This window comes from Triticum urartu, chromosome 2A, assembly GCF_056163025.1.
Source record: "Triticum urartu cultivar PI428250 chromosome 2A, HENAU_Tu73, whole genome shotgun sequence".
NCBI classification, from domain to species: Eukaryota; Viridiplantae; Streptophyta; class Magnoliopsida; order Poales; family Poaceae; genus Triticum; species Triticum urartu.
Window position 1 is genome coordinate 496,156,737 of NC_141874.1, and position 6,651 is coordinate 496,163,387.

The 6,651-nt window shown below is 44.4% G+C and overlaps 1 pseudogene; it reads right to left on the bottom strand.

Moving 5' to 3' along the window:
• Window positions 1-275: 275 nt before the first annotated feature.
• LOC147985604 (uncharacterized) lies at window positions 276-864 on the bottom strand (annotated as a pseudogene).
• Between the last annotated feature and the right edge of the window lie 5,787 nt (window positions 865-6,651).

Sequence of the window (6,651 nt, forward strand, 5' to 3'; positions counted from 1 at the left end):
CGTCAATCCAGGCACAACCATTAGCCTGAGGCCAAGCCATCGATTTCACAAGCCTGGTGCGTGCCTGGCTATGAATTAGTGTTAAAATATTCTGATGGGCCAGTGGGTTCCACAACTGTACATGTTCTTGGTCCTATAAAATTTTCCCTAATCATTTTCCAGGACAGGGCATCAACCAAACGCCATTCCCTCAGGCCAGCATGCCCAGGCATATAAAACACGTGCTCTTAGGCCTGTTCCAGGCATTGACTTTTTCCAGGCACCATGGCCAGGACTCAAACCAAACAGACCCTTAGTGTGCACGCAGTAGCCTCCAGTGGTGGTGGGGAGTTGACGCCAGCACCTTCCATCCCTACTCCGAGGCGGATGACACCGGAGGCGCCGGTGGGCGCTAATACGAAGCCAAGCGCGACCTCTTCATCCACAATGGCGCGCATCGGGACGGGCGCGTAGCCAGGAGGACCATGGCTCGGGCCCATAGCCTTGCCGGTGGGCGTCGGCGTCGAGGGCGGGAGCCACGCGGCCGGTGGAGACGGAGATCTGGGGAGCGGTCTAAGCGCAGCAGTGGCCCCATAGATCATCGGGGCGCTCGGGCCGGCCACCATCCAAGGGTCGAGCCCCCTGGGCGCAGCCATGGGCGAGGGGAGCAACACGGTGGGCGCGTCCTGTGGCGTGGCGACCCTGTCCCGGGGTGTGGCGAGCACCACGGGCGCCTCTCCTAGCGCCATAGTGGTCGCGTCCAGCAGCGCGACGGATAGCCTAGCGACGGAATCGCCGGAGTCTACCCATACCGTGGAAGCGGCGACCATAGCGACGGCCATCCTCGTGGATCAGGCGGAGGAAGAAGGAGATGAGGCTCGGCATCTCACCGGCGGCAAGTGCTCTTTCCCTCCCTTTCTTTTCTCTTTCGCTCTTCGCTGGTTGTTCTACGTGCGTGATAACATGTTTCAAATCAAAGACTAGTTGATTCCTTTGTCGATGGTTACAGAGAGTATATATATCCCCTGGAGAGACACGACAATCCCGAAGAGATGAATCGGTTCCAGGCGGACGGGAGACAGGCGACGGTTGCCATGGACACAGGCGTCCGTGCGGGTGCAACCGCTCGTTCTATAGGCAAGGGGAGATTTCCCTTAATTACATCTTATAGTTTAATCTTAACACAAAATACAACCAGAGGTTGGTTTCACGGTCCCTCTTATGTCCCTATATTTTTGAAATAATTCCTTATTTAACACTATCTTAAATTTCATTTCCTTATTTGACAATGAAAATTATTTCATCCCTATCTAACAACGATTCTAAATTTTATGTCCTTTATGACACTTCCGTCCATTTTGAGCTTAAATGACATCTGAAAAGACCCTTTTGCCCCTCATATGATATGCGTGTGTGCAGGATAATAGCATACACACACAAATATCCGCGCGGGTTAGTAGTACACACACAGTAGCACACACATGTAGTAGCAGCACTGTAAGTGCATCTAGTACCCCTCAGTGATTTTGGTGTATTGAAGACTTATAGGTTAAGGGACTAATGAGTTTGCGAATGTACACATGTCTATAAGTCTATGAGGAGTTTGATATTTACGATGAAAGTCGGCCCCTAAAAATGAATGTCTTCAGCTGAAGACTTTGGTTTTCAGACTTTGAAAGTGAAGAAATTGGTGTGGCCATGAAGACCTGATATTCATGCGAGGAATATGAAGCGTGAAGACTTTTGTTTTCGTAGTTTTGTTTTTCTCTTCTTGAGTCATAGAAAACATCGTATTGTTAAAGGGGGTCGAGGTAAAACTAAGGAAAAGTTTCCAAGTGATGCTCATCTCAAAATCCAACACCTACCAATCCTTTCGAGTGAAGCCATTGGAAATCTCATACAGTTCAGTCAATTTCTTCAGTGATAGAGACGAAGATCTTCTGGTCTCTGAGGAATTTGTTCTGACTAAGGAGTAAGGAATTTGCCAGTGCGGATTGCCTACAAGTGAGGAACATGATAGCCCTGAGGAATTTGATACTCAAATATCCGACCGTTATTGTGCTACGCGCCAGCTGTCCCAAAATATGTACCCACCTAACGGTCATATCATTTAAGGGCATTTATGTCTTATCATGTCAGGCTGCTCCCTAGGCTATAAATAGCCGCCCCCTACAACCACTAGCTGGTTGGCTGCTCCGAGAGAAACTGACACTTGTCATTTAGAGCATCCCATCCTCCGAGGACTTTGAGCGAAAATCATCAAGTGAGGAAAACCCAAAACCAAACACCTACAAACTCAAAGTGATTGAGCATCACTGAAGAGATTGTTCCTATGTGGAACCGAAGCTTGTTACCTTTGAGGATTGTGCATCCTCCAGATGGTTACGTGTCATGGTCTAGAGCATCAAAGAGAAATTGTGGATCGCTGAGTGACCGAGTCTGTGAAGGTTTGGAAGTCACCTGAAGACTTACCACGAGTGATTGGGCGAGGTCTGTATGACCTTAGCTCAAGGAGAATACGGTGAGGACTGTGTCTCGGGACTGTGTGTCCTCAGGTTTAAATACCTAGCCGCTCCAATCAGATGTACGAGTGTCACAACAGTTGGAACTGGTCTACCAAATCGCTGTCTTCACCAAGCTACTAGCTCTATTTCCTCAAGCCTTTCATTTCCTCATTTTTGTATAGTAGTACTTGATCTTTACTGTTTGAAGACTTTGACTGAAGACTTTCTCAATTTTCTCAATCCTAGTTCTTCAGTCACTTTGTCTTCAGCCTGCTTATCCTGTGTTTACGCTACTTGTACTATGTGCTTGTTTTCATTTCATCATGATGACTGTGCTACCACTCTGTTATGCTTGCATTTGAGTACTTATTCCGCTGCTAAGTAGTTCATTGCTTAGGAATTTCCTCACCCTGTAATTCCTCAATGACGAATTTGTAAAAATCGCCTATTCACCCCCAACTAGTCGATATAACGCAATTTCAATTGGTATCAGAGCAAGGTACTCCCTTGTTCTGTGTGATTTTGGTTTAACTGCCTCGAGTTTTAGTTATGTCGACCGCAGGAATGAAGAAAGTGGCATGCCCATCTTTGACGGTCATAATTATCCCAAGTGGAAGGCCAGGATGAAGAAGCGTCTCATGGCAATGGACAGTGAGTTGTGGACCGTCACTGAGATTGGTGTCCACTACTGCGGGATGCTGCTAAAGCGACACTACAATTAGAGACCCTTCGAGAAACTGTGTGTGATGCAATAATCGCAAGGTGTTGTATGAAAACCGTTAGAAATGTGTAAAACGTTTGCGATGACAGATGCATCAAACACGGTTCAGGTTTTAGTTGCGTGTGCGATGAAGGGCATACGGTTCAGTTCAATTAACTGTTTGCGACGAGGAGGAACAAAAGAAACGGGCAGCCAGATGAAGGCGTGTGTGATACACACCATACGGTTCACTCGGATGAACTGTTTGTGATTAGGCAACACAAAAGAAACAGACAGCCAGATGAATGTGTGTGCGATATATGACATGCGGTTCACTTGGATGAACTGTTTGCGTTGAGACATGAGAACAGAAACGGTTCAACTTAAGAAGATGTGTGTGATATGCGGTGATGTCTACTACACAACCTTCTTCTTGTAGACGTTGTTGGGCCTCCAAGTGCAGAGGTTTGTAGGACACTAGCAAATTTCCCTCAAGTGGATGACCTAAGGTTTATCAATCCGTAGGAGGCGTAGGATGAAGATGGTCTCTCTCAAGCAACCCTGCAACCAAATAACAAAGAATCTCTTGTGTCCCCAACACACCCAATACAATGGTAAATTGTATAGGTGCACTAGTTCGGCGAAGAGATGGTGATACAAGTGGTATATGGATAGTAGATAATGGTTTTTGTAATCTGAAAATATAAAAACAGCAAGGTAACGAATGATAAAACAGAGCGTAAACGGTATTGCAATGCGTTGAAACAAGGCCTAGGGTTCATACTTTCACTAGTGCAAGTCCTCTCAACAATAATAACATAATTGGATCACATAACTATCCCTCAACATGCAACAAAGAGTCACTCCAAAGTCACTAATAGCGGGGAACGAACGAAGAGATTATGGTAGGGTACGAAACCACCTCAAAGTTATTCTTTCCAATCAATCCGTTGGGCTATTCCTATAAGTGTCACAAACAGCCCTAGAGTTCGTACTAGAATAACACCTTAAGACACAAATCAACCAAAACCCTAATGTCACCTAGATACTCCAATGTCACCTCAAGTATCCGTGGGTATGATTATACGATATGCATCACACAATCTCAGATTCATCTATTCAACCAACACAAAGGACCTCAAAGAGTGCCCCAAAGTTCTACCGGAGAATCACGACGAAAACATGTGCCAACCCCTATGCATAGGTTCATGGGCGGAACCCGCAAGTTGATCACCAAAACATACATCAAGTGAATCACATGGTATCCCATTGTCACCACAGATACGCATGGCAAGACATACATCAAGTGTTCTCAAATCTTTAAAGACTCAATCCGATAAGATAACTTCAAAGGGGAAACTCAATTCATTACAAGAGAGTAGAGGGGGAAGAAACGTCATAGGATCCAACTATAATAGCAAAGCTCGCAATACATCAAGATCGTATCATCTCAAGAACACGAGAGAGAGAGATCAAACACATAGCTACTGGTACATACCCTCAGTCCCGAGGGAGAACTACTCCCTCCTCGTCATGGAGAGCACCGGGATGATGAAGATGGCCACCGGAGAGGGATTGCCCCCTCCGGCAGGGTGCCGGAACGGGTCTAGATTGGTTTTCGGTGGCTACGGAGGCTTCTGGCGGCAGACTCCCGATCTATTGTCTCTTCTGGAAGTTTTAGGATACGTAAGTATATATGGGTGAAAGAAGCACGTCGGTGGACCAAAGGGGGGACACGAGGCAGGGGGCGCGCCCCCCACCCTCGTGGGCACCTCCCTTCTTTCCTGACGTGCACTCCAAGCTTTTTCGGTAGCTTTCCTTCCAAAAATAACTTCTCTAGTTGATTTCGTTCCGTTTTGACTCTGTGTGATATTCCTTTTCTTCGAAACACTGAAATAGGCAAAAAACAGCAATTCTGGGCTGGGCCTTCTGTTAATAGGTTAGTCCCAAAAATAATATAAAATTGGATAATAAAGCCCAATATTGCCCAAAACAGTAGATAACATAGCATGGAGCAATAAAATATTATAGATACGTTGGAGACGTATCAAGCATCCCCAAGCTTAATTCCTGCTTGTCCTCGAGTAGGTAAATGATAAAAACAGAATTTCTGATGCGGAGTGCTACTTGGCATAATTTCAATGTAATTCTTCTTAATTGTGGTATGAATATTCAGACCTGAAAGATTCAAGATAAAAGTTCTTATTGACATAAAAATGATAATACTTCAAGCATACTAACTAAGCAATTATGTCTTCTCAAAATAACATGGCCAAAGAAAGTTCATCCCTACAAAATCATATAGTTTAGTCATGTTTCATTTTCATCACACAAGAATGCTCTCATCATGCACAACCCCGATGACAAGCCAAGAAATTGTTTCATACTTTAGTAATCTCAAACTCATAAACTTTCACGCAATACATGAGCGTGAGCCATGGATATAGCACTATGGGTGAAATAGAATATAATGAGGGGGGTTATGTGGAGAAGGCAAAAAGGAGAAAGTCTCACATCAACGAGGCTAATCAATGGGCTATGGAGATGCCCACCGATTGATGTTAATGCAAGGAGTAGGGATTGCCATGCAACGGATGCACTAGAGCTATAAATGTATGAAAGCTCAAAAAAAAGAAACTAGTGGGTGTGCATCCAACTTGCTTGCTCACAAAGACCTAGGGCACTTGAGGAGGCCCATTATTGGAATATACAAGCCAAGTTCTATAATGAAAAATTCCCACTAGTATATGAAAGTGATAACATGATAGACTCTCTACTATGAAGATCATGGTGCTACTTTGAAGCACAAGTGTGGTAAAAGGATAGTAACATTGTCCCTTCTCTCTTTTTCTCTCATTTTTTGGGCCTTTTCTTTTTTATGGCCTTTCTCTTTTTATATATATATATATTCCTCACTTGGAACAATGCTCTAATAATGATGATCATCACACTTCTATTTATTTACAACTCAATGATTACAACTCGATACTAGAACAAAGATGACTCTATATGAATGCCTCCGGTGGTCTACCGGGATATGCAATGAACCAAGAGTGATATGTATGAAAGAATTATGAACGGTGGCTTTGCCACAAATAATATGTCAACTACATGATCATGCTAAGCAATATGACAATGATGAATGTGTCATGATGAACGTAATGATGGAAAGTTGCATGGCAATATATCTCAGAATGGCTATGGAAATTCCATAATAGGTAGGTATGGTGGCTGTTTTGAGGAAGATATAAGTGGGTTTATGTGTGAAAGAGTGTATCATATCACGGGGTTTGGATGCACCAGCGAAGTTTGCGCCAACTCTCAATGTGAGAAAGGGCAATGCACGGTACCGAAGAGGCTAGCAAGGATGGAAGGGTGAGAGTGCGTATAATCCATGGACTCAACATTAGTCATAAAGAACTCACAGACTTATTGCAAAAATCTACAAGTCATCAAAAACCTCGGCAC